The sequence below is a fragment of the Colossoma macropomum genome, unplaced genomic scaffold (genome assembly GCF_904425465.1).
Source record: "Colossoma macropomum unplaced genomic scaffold, Colossoma_macropomum, whole genome shotgun sequence".
NCBI lineage: Eukaryota > Metazoa > Chordata > Actinopteri > Characiformes > Serrasalmidae > Colossoma > Colossoma macropomum.
In genome coordinates, this window is record NW_023494798.1 from 15,691,001 (window position 1) to 15,713,162 (window position 22,162).

General features: G+C 39.1%; 1 protein-coding gene across 1 annotated transcript in view; it reads left to right on the forward strand.

Annotated features, from left to right (window-relative positions):
* mgat4c (mgat4 family member C) overlaps positions 1–22,162 on the forward strand; it is a 162,735-nt gene that overhangs the window by 53,084 nt on the left and 87,489 nt on the right. The window contains 1 exon segment of the mRNA XM_036585672.1: positions 6,351–6,427. The gene's annotated coding sequence lies outside the window, so the exon portion shown is untranslated.

Genomic DNA, 22,162 nt, shown 5'->3' on the forward strand with positions numbered 1-22,162 from the left:
ATTTTAAAAATAACTGCAGTGATAAATATGTTAACAGTAGATCCCCATTCACATCCACATGTTTGTCAATTAGAGATTGATCCTCACTCCTCCCAAATCACAGCTCTTCCAGGAAGAGGCTCATCTGCTCTAATAGTTAGCTTTATGATTAGCAATTTTACCACCCAGCAATTTTCCACTGCATTCACTTCAGCTGGTGGAGAGAAGGCTGCGTGCTGAAGACAGCTCCATTCAGAGTGGCTGGGAGATGTTAAGAATAAGTGAACACATTAATCCACAAGTCATTGCAATCTTGTAATCCACTCGCTATGTTAATTGCCTGCTATTTTCTCTGGGAAGGAGGCTTATGGGAAAGGTCATTAAATGGCTCAGAGCAATTGACCAGCGTTAGCCAGTCTGTGTGTGAGCAGCTTTAGCTACTGTCATACTCAGCGCTTGGTCGTACCTATCTCAGCCACAGTCTCACTTATATAGGGGTGTGTATAAGCCTCGTTAGGTCTATCTTGCCCTTAATGTAAGCTGATGACCTCTGCCCCCATCTTAGGGATAATGGCTAATTTATCCTTTTGTGTTTGTTCCTTAAAGACATAATAGTTAGGTTCACAGCTCTGTCCTTCTCAGCCAGCCTTCTCTCCTGCCTTTATAGATACATTACCCTTTATCTACAGGGAATGAATAGGATTCCTAATAGTATGCTATTGGTGTGCATGTTAAATATAGAATGTTCTCTGTTTCTGTAAAAAGGCAAATTTCGTATAAATTAGGGTCTGATCAATATATTGGTTAGCTTATGAAGTCTGCCGATATTGAGATGTTACAGCTGGCAGTATACTTAAAACGACAAAAGAACTAAATGAACTCGAACTACCACTGAACACGCTGTGGTGTACTTAAATAGGAATTCCACTGAATGTTTTATGAGAAGAGAAAAAGATTTTGGCCTTTGCAAATCCAAGGTGGAGAGGTGCATACAGGGCATAATTAGGCAAAATAATCCTCAAGGAAACCGTATTTGTTTCAGATTTACCTCTATTTTAATATCATCAACATTACATAGAAAAACTCAGAGGATGTGTCAGTGCAGTAGTGGTTTGAATAGTAAATAAAATTTCTGTACAGTGAATCAAATCACTCTGAACGACTACATTTACATCTGAATGATTGAATTAAGCAGGAATTTTGAAAATTTTGGAATTCCCCTTTAAAAAGAACTTGGTGAACAGTTTTCTCACTCTGAACCAATCCCAGTCGGTGGGGAGGTCTCAGGACATATGATGAAGTAATTAGGACCAATGTAGGTCAAGGGGCGGTCACAGTCAGGGAGTGTTTTTCGTTTGAAATATATTGAAGATTAAGCTTTAAATGAAAATCTCTGATTTGTTGATGTTTCGGATTCAAACGAAAATGACTTTTTGAGGCAAAATGACATCTTTTTGGTTCGAGTTGTCCAGTGAAGTGTACACTGCTTGCCTTACAAAACTCCCAGTCACTGCATTGTTTGTTGTGAGACTTCCCCCTGAGTGTGATTGGTCCTAATTGCTGCATTGTTTGTTCTGAGACCTCCCCCGACTGCAATTGCCTGCAACTCGCCCAGTACACTTAAGCAGTGCTGCTCTGTGAGCTGTATTATATGTTTTAGGCTGTATGATGGTAAGATGGGGTAATTATCAGAAATTAGTAACTAATAACATGTATTATCGTACAGTAACATCTATTGTTTATCACATACTGAACACTTTTTATGGCCGAGTATGTTTGATGATGCAGGCTCGATTTCGTCAGAGGTCAGTACAGTTCCTGTGAATGCTATAGTAGGTTAGGTCATCTCATAATGTACCCGCACACCTTTTGTCCTAACAGTTTGCCCTCCTAATAAAATCACTGGGTCTAACCTGGCCATCTCATTGAAATGGTTCTAGCTACTGATAATTTCATTGCATAGAATCTGGACATTTCAGAGGACATTGATGCAACCAGCTGTTGTGAATTATTCAAAGCACATCACACACGGTGTTTTCTGATAAGGCCTTTAGTGTCTTTTTATGGCAGCTTTGTCTTGGAACAGCGTTTTCAGTGTGCAGTCCCATTCATCCCTTGCTTCTATGTGCTGCTTGTTCTCATACACATTTCATGGTGTTTAAGTGTGCTACACAGTGAGGAGGTGTAAAATGCTTTACTGGGCCAACTCATACACCGTGAAACATCATGCTTATGTATATATATATATATATATATATATATATATATATATATATATATATATATATATATATATATATATAATATGCAGCTGTGTTGAAACAGCCCTGCTTAAAGGGGAAAAAACAGACATTCATCTAGATTTGGATTTGTTGCTTGCATTAGCATTTGACTCCATGCAGGGCAAATAGGAAATAGACAGACGATGCACACTGTGCGTGCAGGCATGAGACCCAACAGCAAATGGGGCTCATAATGGCCAGAGCATGTTTGGGAGGGCAGCTAATGAGGAAGCCCATTAGGCATTAATAGTGTTTTAAAGACCTGGGGAGAGGCAGAGGAAGGCACAGGCAAGTGTTGGTTATTGGATGCAGGCAAGCTCTGTTGAGCGTTGCTTGTTGGATAAAGTCAGTAGCATGTAGCTGCAGCCCAGCAGACTGATGATGTGAAGCTCCAGGCTGAGTGGATTAGCCACGGCCTGGGTGGAAGACCTTGCTTTTGTGGATGTAAATTACTCCTGCAAAGCAAATGGTAGAGGTTAAGGTTAAGGGGTGCAGTTTTCTGAACACATTAGAGAGTGAAAAAATGTTCTTCAAAATATAAAGGGTTAGCGTTAGCTACTGCCACAGTCATGTAAGCAGGTAAATTGAGCCTTCAAAATAAAACGGGTAAAGGCAAAGTCCTTAGAGGAAAGGCTATCCATTCAGCAGCTATATTAGCAATGCCCTCAGGCAGTTGTTTCCAGTTGTACAAGACCCGGCTCCCATCTACTCGAATGGGGACCTGTAAACCTGAAACTGAAAACCAAGCAGACATTGAAAAATATATTTAAGATCACAGTTAAGACAAAAATGGCATATTTGGCTCAAATAATGCAATTCCAGGTTGTTCTGGGGGCTTTAAGCCTTTTACCAAGAAGGTTATTAGCTCTTTTTATTGAAGGGAGAGGCTTACCATAATACAGTGTTATGAGCTGTCCTGTTCATATTTCAGTAAGTGAAGAGTCTCCTGCTCATGTATAATGTCTGTAGGTAAGGTTAGGGTTGGCTACTTCCCCAAACATTTTAGCCAGTTAGCTTAGAGAGTTTTTTGACATTATAGAACTTTCTGTGTGTTCAACAATAATAGGGGTGCAACAATTATTTGATTTAGTCAACTAAAATCAATGACCAAATTAATTGGCAACTATTTTAATAGTTGATTAATGATGTCATTACACCTCTTTCTTGTGCTCACTGGGAATGTTTTGACATTACCGCTTACTGGAGAATTGACAAAAGTGCGATGTGTGGGAGCATTTCACGCTAAAATCATAAAGAAGGCTGTAGTTGTGATATTTGTAAAGCCGATCTTAGCTGGCACGGGAGCACATCCTCCATGTTGGAGCATCTGAAGAAGAAACTCGGCGGCTCACTGAATGAAGAAGATTCATCTCGGTAAGATACGCCCCATCCCAAATCGCATACCATACAAATTCAGCGAACACAGGAGAGCGTTTGCAAACAGTTTTCTGTTTTCTGCTAACATTGGCCACCACTCACAAACAGTTTTAGGAGGTAGATCTCCGTGAACATATAGGGCAGCTGGATAAAGGGTTACTGCTGAAATGAAATGTTTACACAAAATCGTTCATATTTAACTGTTAACTGTTTGTAGAGAAGTTTGCCACAAACGTTTGCCGCCTTCCCGTCCACTCCATCAGAGCACATCTTCCCTGCAGCAGGGTGTATCTGCTCTCAGAGGAGAGCCAGCCTCTCACAACAGCACGCAGAGATGCTGACTTTCCTTCATTTCAATAAAGACCTGTGACTGTAGAATTTAGTTGCAACAGAGTGTAGACAGACAGCAGAATGCACGAAGCACAGACTGCACTGTTTAAAATTTGAATTTAGTTTTTTTTAGGTACTTGATTAAAGGAAAACTGATTTAGTTTTGTTATATTTTATTGCTGCTACTTTGCACAGTGAATTCTTGAATGTTATTCATCTTTATCTTCATTGTTAGTTAGCAAATGCATAATACAACCTCAAGCTAAATTTAAAAGTCGATAGCTACATGAGAGTTTGGTAATGTAGTTATTCATAATCTGAATAATCGGTTATTCGTTTCAGTAATCGATATATTATTCGACTATCAAATTAGTCGTTTGTTGCAGCACTAAACAATAATATTGGTACTACAGCATATACCTTCTTTGAAATACTTTACCCTCAAGGCTAGTGTAGCTAAAAAGTAATACCTTTACCATACAATTGATAGAGCAGCCTACCTGACCAAACACATGTCCTGCCTGACTTGGATGAGAGGATGTAGGCCTAACTGGCAGGTTAATGTTGTTTTGCAGTATTCAGTTTTTTTGTGGTATTTGCTAATGTTTTGGCCAAAGTATTTTTTTAAAGATCTATGAAATGTTCTATTTTAAAAGGTAAAGTTGATTTCTTACAGATCAGGTCAATGATACAGTGGTGTGTGGCAGAGGTGAACTAGGATTGAGGCTAGAAATAGGCTGGGGGGGGGTAAAGAGGTGTTTGAAAATGGTCGCGTAATAATGAATTATGACTTTGGTACACAAACCAACATGTTATAAGTGGACCTCGGGGAAAGATAAGCAATGTCCAAACTGCATACCTAAATCATCACTAACCTTGTATCCCCTAACCATATGACATTGTATGACATTGATATCTATAAAAATGGACAGATCTGAAGCAAACTTTGGACACCAAACTTGTCTCAGCATTCGGGTTATGCTGAGACGGGTGTAAATTCGATTTTTTGTCAGAATATTTCTTATATTTTGTGAGAAAGCCTCTTGTGGGAACTTGCACAGTCAGATTTAAGGTCGCTGCAGTTCTGATCAATACATCCTTTTTTAGTTTTAAATGCTGCATTATGTGCGCGCATCCCCCAAACCGCAGTGCTTCCCTAAACCTGTACCCACTGTACACACTCTAACCTCCTGACACTGCTTTTCAGAACAGAATGCCAAAGCGCACGATTCATGTCCAACCTAGCTATGTTCAGCACGGTTTTGGGTGAAAGCTCTCCATGCATTGTTCACCTACAGTTCAGAAATCAGTGTATAGTTTGATTCCTGTGAACACGCACTAATCACAGAGCAGCAGGCATGTTGCTCTCAGACAGATAACCAAAGGGAGATTAGCGGTAACAATCAGCCGGCAGCGTTTTTCTCTCCCCGCCCCGAACAGGGCACATGCTTTTGAAGCTGCATTAGTTTCGACGCGAGATGACTGGAGGCTCTTTTTTTAGCAGCTGAAGAGGTAGGCCGAGGTCACGAGCTCGTCTCTCTCCCTCGCTCGCTTTTGCAGGAGAAGAAGCTGAAGAAAAGGAGGAGGTTTCCAGAGCACGGTCCCCTCTCTGACTCTTCACCAGCCTCAAAGGATGCTGGGAAATGATTAAAGGGATGGCGTGAGATGAAAGTGGCTGGTTGAAAGCAACAGAATCTCTGCTTTCTCACCCAGGGGGTGATGGGTTTTTCAGAACAGGTAGATGTTCCACTTTGGTTTCGAGTAAGAAAAGGAAGTTGATGTTCCCTCCCACTTAAATTGATCTTAACGGCGAGGACGGCCGTGCATAGTCACACTTGGCTGGGCGCTGCGTACTTTATTTTTTGCGCAGCGTTAAGAGCGTGACTTTTCCATTTAAGTCGGCCTGAGGCTAAACATCGACCCAGTCAAAATAAAAATCCTTTGAAAATGAGGTCATCTGCTCTTATCCTTTGATCTGGTCATTCCTCATCTCACAGACGTGTGGCATGAAGAGGGATTTATCATAGCGACCGGCTTTGAACTAACAAAATCACAAACAAACGAAAGGAAGAATCGATCGCAAGTGTCTCTCAGAATGATGAACTGGCACTTCTGTGGAAAATCAATGGCTTCTCTCCTTCTCTCGTTCTCTGTCTCTCTCTCAGCTCCTGGGCTGTCTTCATGACTTGGTTCAACCTTGCGCAAGCTCGCTCACTCTCTCTCTCTCTCTTTCTCTCTTTCCTTTTCACTCTCTATATCTTTGTCTCTCACTTCTCCTCCCCTTACTACCTCCCTTTCTCTCTTTGTGGCTCTTCACAGTGTAAATTTTAACCACAGTGTTTTTCTTCTTCTCTGTTTTTTTCTCTTTTCTTCTGCCCACAGCCACAGTGAAAATGCATGGCAGTTTGATCTGTGGAGAAAGCCTCAACCAATAATGGCCCATAGGATAAGCAATATAAGTAAGTGCAGCTGGATGTATTTACAGTCGTATTGACTTTCCCCTCTTATTATCTGTCCTGCTCTTTGTGGTGCATGCTTATTGGCTGCATGTCTTAAAACTGTATCGACCCGCTATACTTTTAGTCTCTGTGGGAGGCTGTTGATTAACAGAAGCGTAAAAAAGAAACAAGACACTCCCACAACGAAGGCTTAGATCCTCACCCCTTTTCCTTCTGGGTCACCCAATATTTATTATTTATTTTACAGACCTTTACAGTCATGTTCTTTAATTCATTGTGACGGCTGCATGATTGACTTTGAGGTTAATGTTGCCTTAACAAATCATCCCTGTCCAAAAAAAAAGGCAACTTTACAGGAGAAGGCAAAACATACTTTACTTTTAATCTTATTCCAAGCAGGTTTGGAGCATTTCTGTTGGTCCATTCATCATGAAATCTTCCCACAATGTACTCTGTGCTCTGTGGTCTGTGCATCCAGCCTGATGCACCTGCACACCATCACAATAATACTTCATCACACTTGATGGATATTAGTCACTGTATTGCTGTCACATGTCTTGAGCTAAATGACACAGTACTTAGTGTTTGTATAGCTGTGGTAATTTGTTGAAATCTTTATTTGCTCTGACAAATGAGGAAATCAAGCATTTTCAATTCATTAGTCGCTGCATTTGTAGTGACCACGGCAGCCAATGAATGAAATTACTTTGCTGGTTTCATTTCGTATCTTTTTAGGTCTTTCTGATTTATGATATAAATGGCAAAATATAACTGCCTGTGTATCTGTGTGTGTGTTAGTCAAGTCTATTTAGCACATTTACAGTAAAAACAGCAAATGCTGACCGAACATATTGTAGAACAGATAGAATTGTAATCAAGAATACAGAAAAATAAAAGGCCATTCAATAAAATAGGAAGTCAGTGAAATAAAATAATAAGCAACTAAAATAACACAAAAACAGTCAAAAAGTCAGTGCAGCACAGTAATTACATAAAACACATAAAGGAGCTAACAAACTAATGCTGAACAATAAAATAAAATATAGCGAGAAATGTATAAATACTTAAAAGGATATAAAATGCAGTAATGTGCAAAAGTCTGAGACCACTCTTCATTTATTTCATTTACAGTAAAAATAGCAAGTTATACATTTTTCAGTGTCAGAAAAAAAGCCTCAACAACTAAATACAATATTTTTTCAGTATTTATTGTGTCTACATTTTGCCTTTATTACAGCTTCCATTCTTTTCAGAAGGCTTACTTTCAGTTCTTCCAAGAAATCTGCAGGGATTTTTTTCCACACCTCCAAAGTTCATGGTCACATTTTCCGCTTCTCACAGTCCAAATAATCCCAAACACATTCAGTGATTTTAAGGTCTGGACTCTGACTCTTCTGAGAACAGCAACAGCTTACTGTTTGACCTGCAAATTTTCTTCGTTCCTTTTTGTCAGTAATCTTCTTGACAGCTACACATCCTTTCAGACCCACAGTGTTGTGTTGTCTTCTCACAGTGGAAGGATGGACAGAAACTCCTGTGGATTTTTTCAGATCTAAAGCAAGAGTGATGCTTGATTTTCTCCTCTCTCTAGTAGACATAAGCTTTAAGTGATGTTTACCTGATAGTGAAAGTATTGTTGTTCTCTAAGGTCTTATTTTCCTTTTACTTTCCCCATATGCAAGTTTATTATTTTATGTCTAATCAGAAAATGAATAACTTGCACTTAATGGCAGTTTTGACTGGAAATTAAATAAATGAAGGCTGGTCACTGATTTTGCACAACATTGCAATTATATAGATATTCAAAATACAAATACCAAAAACTTGCAGGCTTAGTACAAGAGAGAGAGAGAGAGAGAATGAGAGAGAGAGAGAGGCAGAAATAGAAAAGGTTTGTGTGAACATTTGAGAAAGAGAAAGGTGTATGTGTGTGTCTGACAGTTTCAGGAAGTTCTTTCAGTCTCCTCAGTGGTGAAGAGAGGGCTGTCACACACACACTGAGAGAAACTCACATCCTCACACACGCATCTATCACACACACACAGAGAGAGAGAGAGAGAGAAAATGAAAAGGAGGGAGAGGAGTCAAATAAAGGTTGGGAGTCAAACAGTGGTTTCTGTAGGAACCTCATTTGAGTAACAGTGATATTTGCCATATTTTGCCAGTTAAAAGAGCGTTCCGGCTTTTTATTGTCATGATCACTGAGTCCAGACTCAGTCTAATGTAAGCATATGTGAAACACCCATTTGCTGTGCTTCATTAGAACAGATGAAAATGGCTCAGATTTAAAGAGGCTGGTTCCTGAAGACACTGTAATGTGGAGGAAAACATTTTCATTAGCTTCAGTGTTCCAGTCTGCCGGAAAAGTTGCCAACCAGGAAAGTTGGCAGCCATAAAGAAATAGTCTTTTTAAAAAGATAGAAATAAAGAAATAATTAGGGTTTTTTTGTTCAACCCTCATGCTTAAACTATGAGTCATGCCCCATAATACAGTGCTGTTGTCACCTACAGTGTGAATGCACTGGTATCATCATGGATTTATTGAACTCGATGCTGAGCAGTGGAAGGTTCTGGCGTATTGAGATGCTGTTCCCTATTTAGACCACTAATGCACACTGCAGTAGTTTCATAACCACAATCATCCACTGTGATCCATAAATCTTTGTCTACATTCTCCTCTTTGGAACACATCAATTGAAATTAGACGTGTACAGAAAGAAAATGTATACTGATAGATCATACAATACAATCATTGTTACTATAAACAAGTAGTTCATAATGTATTATTATGAAATTAATTTATTCATGCTCCGCCCACAAATGTGTTCTTTCATAGTGTCTGTGAGATTGGACACGCTTTACAGAATGTTGATTAAAAACACATTTAACCTAATTGTAGGACACTTCCTACATAATGCTTAGTTTCCAGTTTGTAATGTTATGCTACTGAGCTAGCCTATGTTGCTGCAGCTAAATGAAACTAAATGGGTTAGAAATAACAATGATGAATGCTAACGTTAGCTTGAACATACAAGAGCAACCCAAGCTATCCCTTCAGTGTTACCTTTTACATGAATACAAAATTAACTAACTAAATTTGAAAGTAATTACAAACTCACTGGAACGAGGCATGATAGTGGGTGCCAGATGGATGGAACATTCTATTTCTGAAGTTGTGTGGGCATTTAACGTTCCTCGATCCACAGTGTCACGTGTGCACTGGGAATACGTCATAGAAGGCATTACCACCCACAGCGTACAGCGCAGTGGCCGTCCAAGGGTGCTTAATGATCGGGACCAGCAGCCTGTGGCTAGAATTATCCATTTAAACAGACAGCCAACTCTGGCAGAAATTACATTCACATTCAATGGCGGAGGCCCCACACGCTTATCCTGCAGGTCAGTACAGCGTTCTTTAGCTTCAGTGGGACACAGCAGAAGACCCACCAGAGTGCTTCTGTTAACACCATGACTCCGGACACAGTGCTTCACCTGGGCTCATGAGGTTGCTAACTGGACTCTAGAGGGCTGGTAACATGTAGCGTGGTCCGATGAGTCATGGTACCAATTGTTTTGGGCTGATGGTAGGGTTTGTATGTGGCGCAGACCCCATGAAGACTGGTGATCGCTACATTTCACTGCTTGGTGACAATTTGCAGCCCTTCATGGACTTCATGTACCCCCACAATGATGGGATATTCCAGCAGAGTAATGCATCATGCCCAAGTTGTCCAGAATTGGTTCTAGGAGCATTCTGGAGAGTTCTGATGAATGGTGTGGCCTCCACATAAGCCCCAACAAGCATTTATGGGATGTGGTGGAGGGCCCTTCACACTCGACATCCTGCACCTACAAATACCACAGAGCTGTGGTAGGCTATCCAGATGGCATGGCTCAACATCCCTCCAGACGACTTCTGTCCACTTGTGGAATCGATGCCACATTGGGTTGCTGCCCTTCGCCAGGCTAGATGGGGTCCTATACGATACTAGTTCCTGTCCCATGACTTTTGGCACATCAATGTATAATCACTTGCATTGTTTTACAGACAATTTTCATATTTATCACTGCAGAGGCTAAAGCACTAAAGTTAATGACGGGAAAAGTTTGTGAGCACTGAAGTTGTTTAATTATGAACTTGTATTTTTTTTTCCCATAAAGTAGTTTTTTTGAACCAGAGCAGACTAGAGATTAAATATTCCAACTGCCCTCCTACTGTCAAATCTTCCATCTACATCATCTTAGTGCCTTGATTTACCTGGATTTAATGTATTTCACAAATACAGTAATTAATGCAATAACAGTGTTGATATTTTTGTTGAGTTTATAGTTAATTCCCTGTTTCAGATAAAAAACAGATAAAGAATCGCCTCAGGGGGCACGTAAACAAGGAGCTAGCAGTAGTTGCAAATGTGTTATTTGTGGCTCGAACCCTCGTGCTCCACAGTCAGGGGTAGATGTGAAGATGTTGCCCTCACCACACACTCTGCAAATATCAATATGGATTTACAAGTCTCCCCTGCAGCAGGGTCCTCAGCTAATTAAAACTGTGATCAGTCAGCAGTGTAAAAAACAGATTGGGGGGAAGATGCATGTGTAAACGAAACTCGGTAGAGTTTTATTAAACAAAGAGAGTTAATTAGGTCAGGATCGTTCTCCTATTAAAACACATACGTTTGCTGTTGAAGCTGGTCGGTTCTTGTTGGCAAGGAATGGAGGAAGGTGTTTGTTCTCTTTTTTTGTCTTTTTTTTCTTTAATCTAAAGTTTTGCAGTAATTACAGTCTCCATGTATTCCTTGAATCCGCTTTAAATTTCAGTGAGTAAATGGCTTTTAAAATACGTCTAATCTTTCATTTGTTCTGCCAAGCTTTCATCTCATACCGACTTACATAAGGCACAGTACAGCTTTTTGTATGCGTATATTTTTCAACCATAGTGACATAGTGTACTGTATAGACTAGCACCATGGACAGCTCCATGAATCTCTATCACAGAGCTAAGCAGCATTACGCCCCTCTCAGAGTCTGCCTGCCCTCAGGGGGAAGAAATGAACATTCATCTGAATAAAATACTATGGTAATAAATAACATGCTATAGTCAACACAGCAGTACTGCACATTGTTTGTCCATGGTGTTACAGTACTGTGCAAAGGTCAGAGACCACCTGAAATTGACTTGATTTTTAGTCAAAACAGACAAAAAACAGGAGTTTCCAAAGTGGGAGTTCAAAAAAATATTTAAAAATAAAAATAAAATGGGGCTTCTAATGATTGTGCAAGACCTGATAGACCACCAATACTGTCATCATCAGATAAACAGTACTTAAAGCTTTTAGGTACCCAGATGTTTTTGTTCATCCGTCCTCTTTGAAAAGGCTGTCAAGAAGCTTTTACTGAGAAAAGGAAACAGACAAAAAAGAACATTTGCAATTTAAACAAAGAAGCTGCTGGTGTTCTCAGAACAATGAACTGTCCACCCCAGAGTCCAGACCTCAACTTCACTGAATGTGCTGGGGATTACTTGGACTGTGAGAAGCAGAAAATGTAACCAACTTCTAAGACTCAACTTTGGAGGTGTGGCAAAATATTGCCGCAGATTTCTTTGAAAAACTGAAAGCAAGTCTCCCAAAATGAATGGAAGATGTAACAAAGCTAAGGGTCGACACACTAAATACTAAAATTATTATTATATTCAGTTGTTAACGGTTCTGTATAATTTTCTATTTGATATATTTTTTTCCTTTTTTTTCTGATGCTGTAGCATGAACCTTGTTAAAGACCCTTTGGGTTATGTGAAGGTTCTTTATGCTTTCAATAGGTTCTTCACACTCACACCTCGTTTACAAAAATGGTTCTTTAGGGGACTTCTCTGACATTACTTAAAGAACCATTTGTGGCACCTTTAAAAAGTGCACTGTATGTATTTAGCTTGCAGAGCTGTCACAACTACTTGATTAAACTCCATTATTCGATTAAAAAATAGATACAAATTTACATTCTCAGTGATTGGCAGTGATTACTTGGCAGCTTACATGATGATAATGCATATTGAAAATGATCTTAATGGTCTGTCTTACAGTAAGAAATGTAGACATGTATTTATATGCATTTTCCACTGTTTTATTTAAAGTCTTTCTGAAGGGCTTGTTGATCTTTTTTCTAATAAAGTATTTAGTCCATTTTTATTCTTAGGATTTAAAAAACTCTCATTCCTAGGTTAATGGTCAATATTATCAATAGATTACTACATTAGTATTATGATAGACAGTAGCAGTCTTAGTTGCTGGTAGTTCCTGTGTGTTTGCAGTACTGATTGCTTCTCTCTCGCACTGTTCACCTCTTGTTCTCAGCTTGGTGTGTGTGTGTGGAGCAGAGTGCAATAAGAATACGCAGTTTAGATGAGGACCTCTGACCACAGAGCACAGGGTTATCTGTGCCTCTCAGGAATCAGCTCGCTGACCCCGTTTCTCACAGCGCTGGCCAGTGTTAACCCTGCCAGGCGCTTCCTCAAAAGACTATTTCTACTTCAGTTCTATTAAAGGCAACATATGCTGTGTTCTTTTCCTTTCATAATATAAGCCAGCATGCACTTACTCTTTGCAGGGTCAGGCTGGGGAGGGTTGCACACAGCGAATTCCAGTTCCGCAGGGGCGTGGGTGTTTTTACACTTAGTCATGGTTATTGCTGGCGATAATGAAAAGCATGGTGTAATTTTACATTAAAGGGACATTCTGGCCTAAAACTAGCATTTAATATGTTGTCTGTCATGCTATGCAGCATTCTTTAGCTCAGCATAGTGTCTCTCAGCCTTGGCAGTTTGATAGCATTCAGAATTTTATATTATTTTCATGTTTTCTTTCACCAATGTTGTGTTACTGCAATACTCAGCATGCATTACGCTAATACATCAGGAATCGCTGATCTATAGACTAATAAATACATCCAAACTGGCGTTACTGTGACGTTTACCTCAGTCGTCTAACAAAATCATGAAGGAAATTATGATTCTATCTTTATTCAAAACAAATTGGATGACAAAGAGAAGTTTTTTAACTTTTCAACCAGAGAAAAGAAGCCAAACTGAGTTAAGGTATTTAGATGGCCAGATAACTTCCTTGGGTACCACTTTAAAATACGACTACCCCATGGTTTAAAATGAGTTTATTAATGGTTTATAATTAGGCCATAAATATCTTATAATCATTATTAGGCAGTTAGAACACATAAATAAAAAGGGCAGGAGTGACTGTTGCTTGCTTAACAATGAAATTACATTCATTTATACTGTTAAACCTCAGATTTTGATATTTACTGATCTTACTTTGTCTTCTTCATAGGTCAGCATTAAACCTGTCAGCTTCATCACATATTCATATTCGTCAGATACTAAATACTAGAACAGCTACTTTTTCCCTTTTTATTAATGTGTTATAACTGCTATGTTAATGATTTAAAGTGTTTATAATAGTTAATAAGTTGTAAGCATTAACAGACTAATTTTAAACAATTCGTAAATGCTTTATCAGGGTTGTCTTATTCTAAAATGGTACCCTACCTTGTTATCTTGGCTTATAGCTGATGTAATTTCTGACATTTAAGTGAACAGTTTTCTTCACTGTAAGGAGGATTTGAAGACATACCACAGTTATATGACTGCAATAAGGTATTCAGCATGCCAACATGCCACCCCCAGAAAATCCACCCCAAAGCACCCTAGTTTTAAAAAGCAAATAGTTTTTCAAAAGTTCCTCCCACATTCAAAATACATCATTATGATCTCCCAAAATTACATGAAAATAACTGCAAGAATGTTAGATTTGCAGACACTAACTTGTCAATACAGAATGTAAATCCAGTGAAAATTAACTCTCTATATAACTCGCTATGTAATTAATGATGCATTTGAATAACTCCATTTCAATGGTATAGATAAATGACAGACTAGACTTGTGAATGGGGTGAAGGGGCTGGATGGCTGTACGTTTGCGCAGATGGAAATGCTTGGTGTCAGATGCCGTGGAGCACGCGATGTGTGCTGAGGCTATGGATGACAGACACAGTGACAGGATCTTCTCTAACAAGTGGCTGCAGCTCTGAACTTGCTTGCGTCAGTCCTGGCTTTGGTTGTGAAAGAAGCAGGCGACCCGTTGCTCTGTCATTGCAATTATTGTAATTTTGAATCTGTGTGCATGATGAGAAGGCACTGGAGAATTTCAGCAAAATTGCACCACACCATGATATCAGCCACGTAGGGCTGTCACTGTCAGTTACATTAGCAATCAAGTAATCTGATGATTATTCTAATAATTAATTAAGAGGTCAGAGATTTTAGTTAAAGTGATAAAAATGGGCTTAGCTTCTCATATACAAACTAGGAAGCATTGAATGGTCTGATTTCCACATTTCTTTGCTTTAAATTTTTTCCCTAAGCTCTACCTGTGACATTTGTGTGTTTTTTGTTGCAAAAACAGTCATAAATAGTTTTTATATAACCATTTTCCAATCTCTCTATGTCTCTTTGGTTTACACTCTCTGTGCCTTTAAGACTGATATATGTGTAAATGAACCTGTTCTGATTGGCTGTGCTGTATTGCATATTGCATATTGCATAAAATAAAGCAGTCTTTATTACACTTAACTGTAATTAATAATATGAATGGATGGGCTGAACTGCTGGAGGCTCAATAGGCATTAAAGTGCAAATACATTGTGCATTTTGTGACATCAGAAAAACAACAAATTCTAAATAGGTTGTTGCTGCAGCTTAGTTTCCATCATAAACTATTTATGTATTTATTCATCATGACTTCTTTAAACAATATGTATAAAACACTGTGTGGCATGGATGTGTTTTTTACTGTGAGAGAGACCAGGAAGAGAATGTTAAATATGCATTATCATGCAAGTTTAACTGCCAATTCATAAATTGGAGGATAAATTTTATTCAGTATACTTTTTAATGGAGTAATTGACTTTGAGTTATCACGTCAGCCCTACAGCCATGCATTAGGACCCTCTACACTCCACAACCCCTATATGTGAGTCATACCTCCACCCTGCTGTAGAAGTATAATCTAATAATGTGTAGTTCAATAGAGTTACATAACACAGCTGGGGTTTTAGGGCATGTCTTATGCTCTTGGGCAGCATGCTCTGTCTCATTCACAAGAGAATCCCATAATATTGGTGATATAGTGTGGTCCTTCATGATATCATGTCTTGTGCTGTTTCAGCACACAGAACAGGACTGAGGAGCCCCAGCTGCTCTGCTTATTAGCTCCATGAATTTCTTTATAAGTAGGAGACAAACAGCAAACAGGAGATTGCAGCAAACAGATCAGTTTATGAGATGGCTTTGCTCAGCGTTAATACATGGCTATTTCAGCTCTGCTGGTCGGCCACCTGATCCCACTCAAACTACTAGCCTCAACTGGCTATGATAAAACATTTCAGAGGATATTTAGAGGTAAAAAATTAAGGTAGTGCTAAGTGTGTGTGAAAGTTTTGGCACCCCTGGTCGAATTACGTTTTGATGGTTTTCTTAGAGATAATAAGTTAACGCTGCTGTTACACAAAACACAGTTCCACACATGTTAATGCACAATTATTGTTTATTTAAAATTTTGCAGTAAAAATAAACATACTGTGAAAAAAGTGGGCTGTGCAAAAGTTGTGAAACGCATATTAAACAACATGTTAAACTCAGAAAATAAAAAGAAATCGTGCACTAAATCTGCAGAAAAATGCTACGTTTAAGTTTGTTCCCTTAAGTTATTTTCAACTTAGTAGCTCAAACAATCATTTGACCATTTGAAACACACATTCAGACTTTGGCATATGACTGGATATCATCTGTACTGGTACACTGTGATACTGACATACCATGATTTTATTTTTTTTAATTTTCAGTTTTAAAGGCGTTGATCAATATTGAGCATTATATCCAATGGAATGTTCTGTTCCATGAAATAACCTGTCCCTGTTGTCCCTGCTTTGCTTTAGTTTTGTGTATGCTGTTTGTTAGGTGCTTCATCTTGTTTTGAAAGAACATTTTAAAAACATACAACTAAATAAACAATAGATGTCCTTCCTGTAAATGTGAATTCTGTATAGTTTATTCTTTCAAGAGAAAAAAACAACAAAACAGTCTAATCAAAATAAGCTCTGTCAGGTTTGGAAGGCTTTCTTTTAACATGGAGCAGGAGTGCCCAGACCCCGATTTTTGTCTCAGGGGCTTAAATTACAGTGTTTTGTTGTGGGCAAAAAATACAATATACAAATAAAGAAAGTACATAGGTTTCAATGTTTAAGTTTTTATGAGTATGTTTTGTAACATTACACTATATTTTATTAACAACATACTTAAAATGTCATTTTAAGACAAGAATATAATTGATTAAGTTATATATGGCATTAACTTATGTTTGTTCTCTGATTGGGTGAGGAGGTAGAGCACCTTTCTGACAGGCCATATCATACTGCACCACTTAGGACAGCCCTGGCATTTAGGAAGCAGTGCTCTGTCAGAAAGTATAGGTACACCTTATTAATGCACACTTATAAATCATCAATAGCAAGATACCATGATATATTTATAAAATAGTATAATATTGAATTTTATTAGTACCACACAGTACTCGAAAAATCAAATGTCATATAAAAATGATAAACCCTATAGCAGATATGCCCCTCAGTCTCTTTCGAGGTTCTGTCATTTGCCATTTTTGTAGAAACCATAGTTGATGATCAAAGCCGGGCATCTGTAAACCTGTCAGTTTTGAATAGGAATTAAAGGGGGAGGGGTTTATGCTATGCAGCTATGCACACGGACACAAAAGACTGGGCTTATGTCGCTTATGAATTCTGAAAATTATAAAATCCGGGGCTTATTTTGTTATCGAGAATCAAATCATGACCTCATAATCAAAAATCGCATCAAACCTGAAAACGTGTATTACTAGACCCCCAGCAAAACCCCTTCAAAAGAAGGAGAAAACAGTATTTTATTTCACTGGAGCTGAACATTTCTCTCAAGACTGCATTTTCTGGCTTTTAAAAGGGCAAGAGCACACTGTATTCTAGAGGCTACACCGTGTAAACACGAGTAGAATAAGCCTACTGGCCTGCAGGCCTTTCAGCTGAGCAGTAACTGTTCAGGTGGCCTGAAGTGAGTGGAGAAAGGCAAGGAGGGGGTAACAGTCATTAGAAAGGGTCTCTTCTGCTTATCGTGACTCTGTTCATGCTTGGAGCAGGCCAAAGCCAGCCTTGTATCTCGCCACTGACTGAGAACACACCATTAATGTAGCCACATTTTGACAAGAAAAATGAAGAGAGCTATTTCCTGTGGCCTCGAGTGCTTGGGCAGAATAATGAGCGGCAACTCTACTTCCCCTGCGAAGATCCAGATGGAGGACTTTCTCTCTTTTCTCTCTCTATCTTGAGGCAGAGAAACAGGGTCAGGCACACATTGTCTGCTCCTATCAAGGTCAGGCTTTCCAAGACGTGAATTAGATAAATTATAGCCAGTCCTGTCATCACTTATCTGATGCAGTTCTCATACTTTGAGGGAACTGGTTTGATAGCAGAATCATATATGTGTTTGAGGTTTACCTTGACCAGATTTAAATTTGTATCTGAGAAAGGTCCTTGGGGGTTGGATTCAATGGCAAGGTCTCCAAAAAAAGCATACAAATGGTTTAAAACTGTTACAATGTTTATATTAATATTTGTGAAGCCTCCAAAGCCAGGGTTTCTTCTGTCTTGCCAGGAACTTCCTGTTTAGACAGGCAAAGCCTATTTGATTGGCATGCAAAATGACCAGACCTTTGTGTTTGCATGATGGGTAGGGGCAGGGGTTTTCAAATTTGGCACTACAACAAAAACAGACCTGCATGAAATAAAGTGATATGCATCAGTTAACACATGAGGATGTCTCATTTAGTAGCTACTGGATGCTTTAACGAAAACGCTTCAACGCTTTTCATTCTGGCAACTATATCTTGCTCCAGAAGGTTCACTGCGTGGAGATGTTTGTTCCCCATTGCACTGGTTAAAGCCAGTATTGAGGCACGGATAGGTGAGGAGAATGTAACTGGCAAAATTCTGTTGTGGTGATCAATCTTTGTCAGACAGTCCGTGTATCTCTGTGTGGAGAGCTTCTAAGGCTGAGACAAGTAATTGAGTAATCTACTGATTATTTTGAAGATTAATCTAGTTTTTTGAAAGGTCAATCAACAAAAATGTACTCAAATAAACAATAACAAACTTTGAATACATTCTAAAATCATTCTTTTTAAAAATATACACTAAACAAGTCTTTAAAAAGAAACTGTTACAAAAAGTGCTTATAAATGGATATGTGTTAGTATCCATCTGGCTCTGATTCTTAGGCAGGCAATTTACTTAAAACAGAAATAACATTTTGAAGCAAAACTAGAGGTGGGTGATCTGATCAGCTGCAATTGAGAAAAAAGGAGCAGTAATGTTGCATTTTAAAAATACTATCAGAAACTGAATACAATGATTTTTATTTAATATTTGGCCTACTGTATTGCACTAAATCCAGTTAAACCAGACTAATTTTGGTCTTTTTATAACTTTATATGAAGTTATTCAGTCACAAGTACTAACGATATACATGATACATTTAGAAAAGCATATTGTGTTGTATGTTTACACATTTATTTATCACGATCCATATATGTTGTCATATTGCCCAGTCCTAAACAAAAGTTTATTTTTTGGCCAAAATGACGCAGTTGACTAAGTGCGTATGCGGTGTGCGCCGCTTGCTGAACAGAACCCCTAATCACAGTGTTGTTTGTTCCAAGACCTCCCTTTGCCTGTGATTCGTCCATATAGTTTTACATGGTTGCTGTGCCACAGCATGGAGCCTCTAGCGGTGCTGTGACATACACCAAGTTCCTTTTAAATATACTCACGACAGTGTTCAGCAGTAGATCGGTTTCATGTAGTCCTGACAGCTCTACTGTAAGAGAGCTGAGAGAATTTATCATCAGGCTAATCAACAAGTAATCAGCATGGTGGTGCAGTGGGTAGGGCTGTTGCCTCACAGCAAAATGGTCCTAGGTTCGATTCCCGGCCAGCTGACCAGGGTCCTATCTGTGTGGAGTTTGCATGTTCTCCCTGTGTTTGTGTGGGTTTCCTCCCACAGTGTGAATGTATATGTTTATGTGTCTGCCCTGCAATGGACTGGCGACCTGTCCAGGGTGTATACTGCCTTCCTCCCAATGACAGCTGGGATAGGCTCCAGCACCCGCCCCCAGCAACCCAACCCATGATTTTTTTTAATGATAATCAAGTTTACAGCCCTAAAACGACTGTCTGTATGAGTTTTTGCATTTGAATAACATGTATAGCTTTCCAGAGGAAAACTGCATGGATGCATACAGAAATAGAAGACTGGTATAGCAGACCCATACAGTGGAGGAACGAGGCTGTGCTTATTGTGTGGTTTTTCCACGTCTGTGCTCTGAGTGGTAAGATAATGACGGGAAGACCTGTCTGCTGTGCAGGCAGTGTGAATTCACATCCAGAGAGGTGTCAATCAGCTATTTCTGTGCGTGTAAGTGTATGTGTCTGTGTGAGTGTATGTGTGGTTTCAGTGCTTTATTTTGCATTATTTGTTTATTTAACAGGTACAATACACAATCAATTAATCACTGTTTTATAATGTAAATTTGCCAGATGCCAGATTAAGCCAAATGGCCCATTTTCATCTGCTGTCCCTGGGCAGGTTGATGATTAAAAATATGAACAGTCTTCACCTGGGCAAACAAAGTGCGTGTGTTTCATGTTAATGTGAATTTCTGGCTGTGTGTATGTGCTGTGTATGCATACATGAGTGGGTGTGTAATAGGTCTGTGTGATGAATTTTATTTTTATTATCATCACAATATGTGTGTCCTTGATGAACATTCAGTTAAAGGCGTAGTATATGATTCTGAAGAATGATGGTTAATATTTGTACTCAACAGCAAAACAAATGCACCTTTTTCTTCAGTGCTCCTTCAGAAGCTCCGCCTCCAAATTCATGAAGGTACTTTGCTAAGGTGATAGTCACTGTGCTGGCAAACTTGTTTTTTTTAGGTCTTCGTGGCCATAAAAGCCTTTGCAAACATCATACGGACAAATACCATGATAGAACGTTAGAGCAACCAACCACACCGTAAGTAATGTAACTAACGTTTGCTAGGTTGTGGGTTAGCAAACTGTCAGTATAATTGCTATCACAAATGTTACCAAACGGAACAAAACAATACTGACCTACTGGTTCTGAGAAGCAGCAAAAATAAGTTAATCTAACCCACCTGTCAAGCAGAAACAGAGCAGCCTCTTCATCCCTTTTCATGCATTTTAACTCTTGATGAAGCTAAAGTCAGCTTCTTTGTCGCTAGCTTCTTGTTCAGATTTTACCAGTCCACCTTAAATGGTGCAACAGTTATATACATTCAGTGCCTCAGCTTCTTGCTCAGATTTTCCCAGTCCGCCTACATAGGCTACATAGCTGAGAAACTGCTGCACAACTTAAGGTGGAATGAGAAAATGTGAATAGAAAGCCAACGTCAGCTTTGTCAGCTTTCAGAAGTCTCTCCACTGCTCAAACGTCTCACTGTTGACTCTCAAAGGTCTCCCCACTGTTGAAATGCCTCACTGATGTTAACATGACTCTTCAGCCTGTCCTAAGAACTTCTTTTTCAGTCTTGGTTCTTCAGATTGTCTCCTCTTTGGCTGTTTCTGGGACATCTCTCCTTCTGGTCTTAAAACTCGACCTCTCTAAACCACTCTGCTATATACATTTCAAAGCTACTCTATCCTTAACTAACCTATAAACATGTGTTTGTTCTCACTCAGAGTGTTGTATGTGAAGTAGTAGTGGCTAATTCCACAACAAACCCGCATCACCATAAAGGCCATAGCACAGAATATACACCGTGTGGCATCGCAGTGTCCAAACATTTAAAACTATTATTTTGAAGGTACACACAACATTCACTCCAGTGATAAATGCACTCCAGTGCTCACCAACTCCAAACACTGTGCAGTTTCTCAGCACACCAATCAGCATTTTGCAATTACGTTATGTTATTATGTTAAACTAAAGCCACAATAAGCCCACAGAAAGAAATAGTAGAAGACATGGGGCTCGACAAAGACAGTCAGTATTTTAGCTAAACAGACAAATGCTAATGGTACATTAACTCAGCTTACATCGCTAACCTGGTATTTTTTCCCCTCATATCTTTCAGCTCAAAAACAGGATAAAAAAGCAGACTGTTTTTCTAACAACTTTACAGGGTACAAAAAATATGGTTGCAGCTATTAATATTTTATTATTTTCATTTAGCACTTTGCACAATAGTAATTGCTGTTTTTGTAAGTGTAGGCGAGATTTCTGTATAATTGTCTAGCAAAAAAGAGTCTACATTTATTATGCACCCAGGATAAGATGCACAATTTTAATCGTAACATATTGCTTCTCATATCGTCATCGCCATATCCAACAATTTTAACAAACCTCTTACATTTCATGTCCATATCGTGCAGTCCTAGCGTGTATTTGTGTGCGTCTCTAAGGACCATAAAGGCAGAGACAGCAGTGGTTCAGTTGGCTGTGGGCAGGGCACTTCACTGGCTGTGTGATGTATGGTTATGGCCTTTCATCGAGAGCCAATTACGCCTCCTCTGTGTGTGCTGAGGGATCGCTCGCCACAC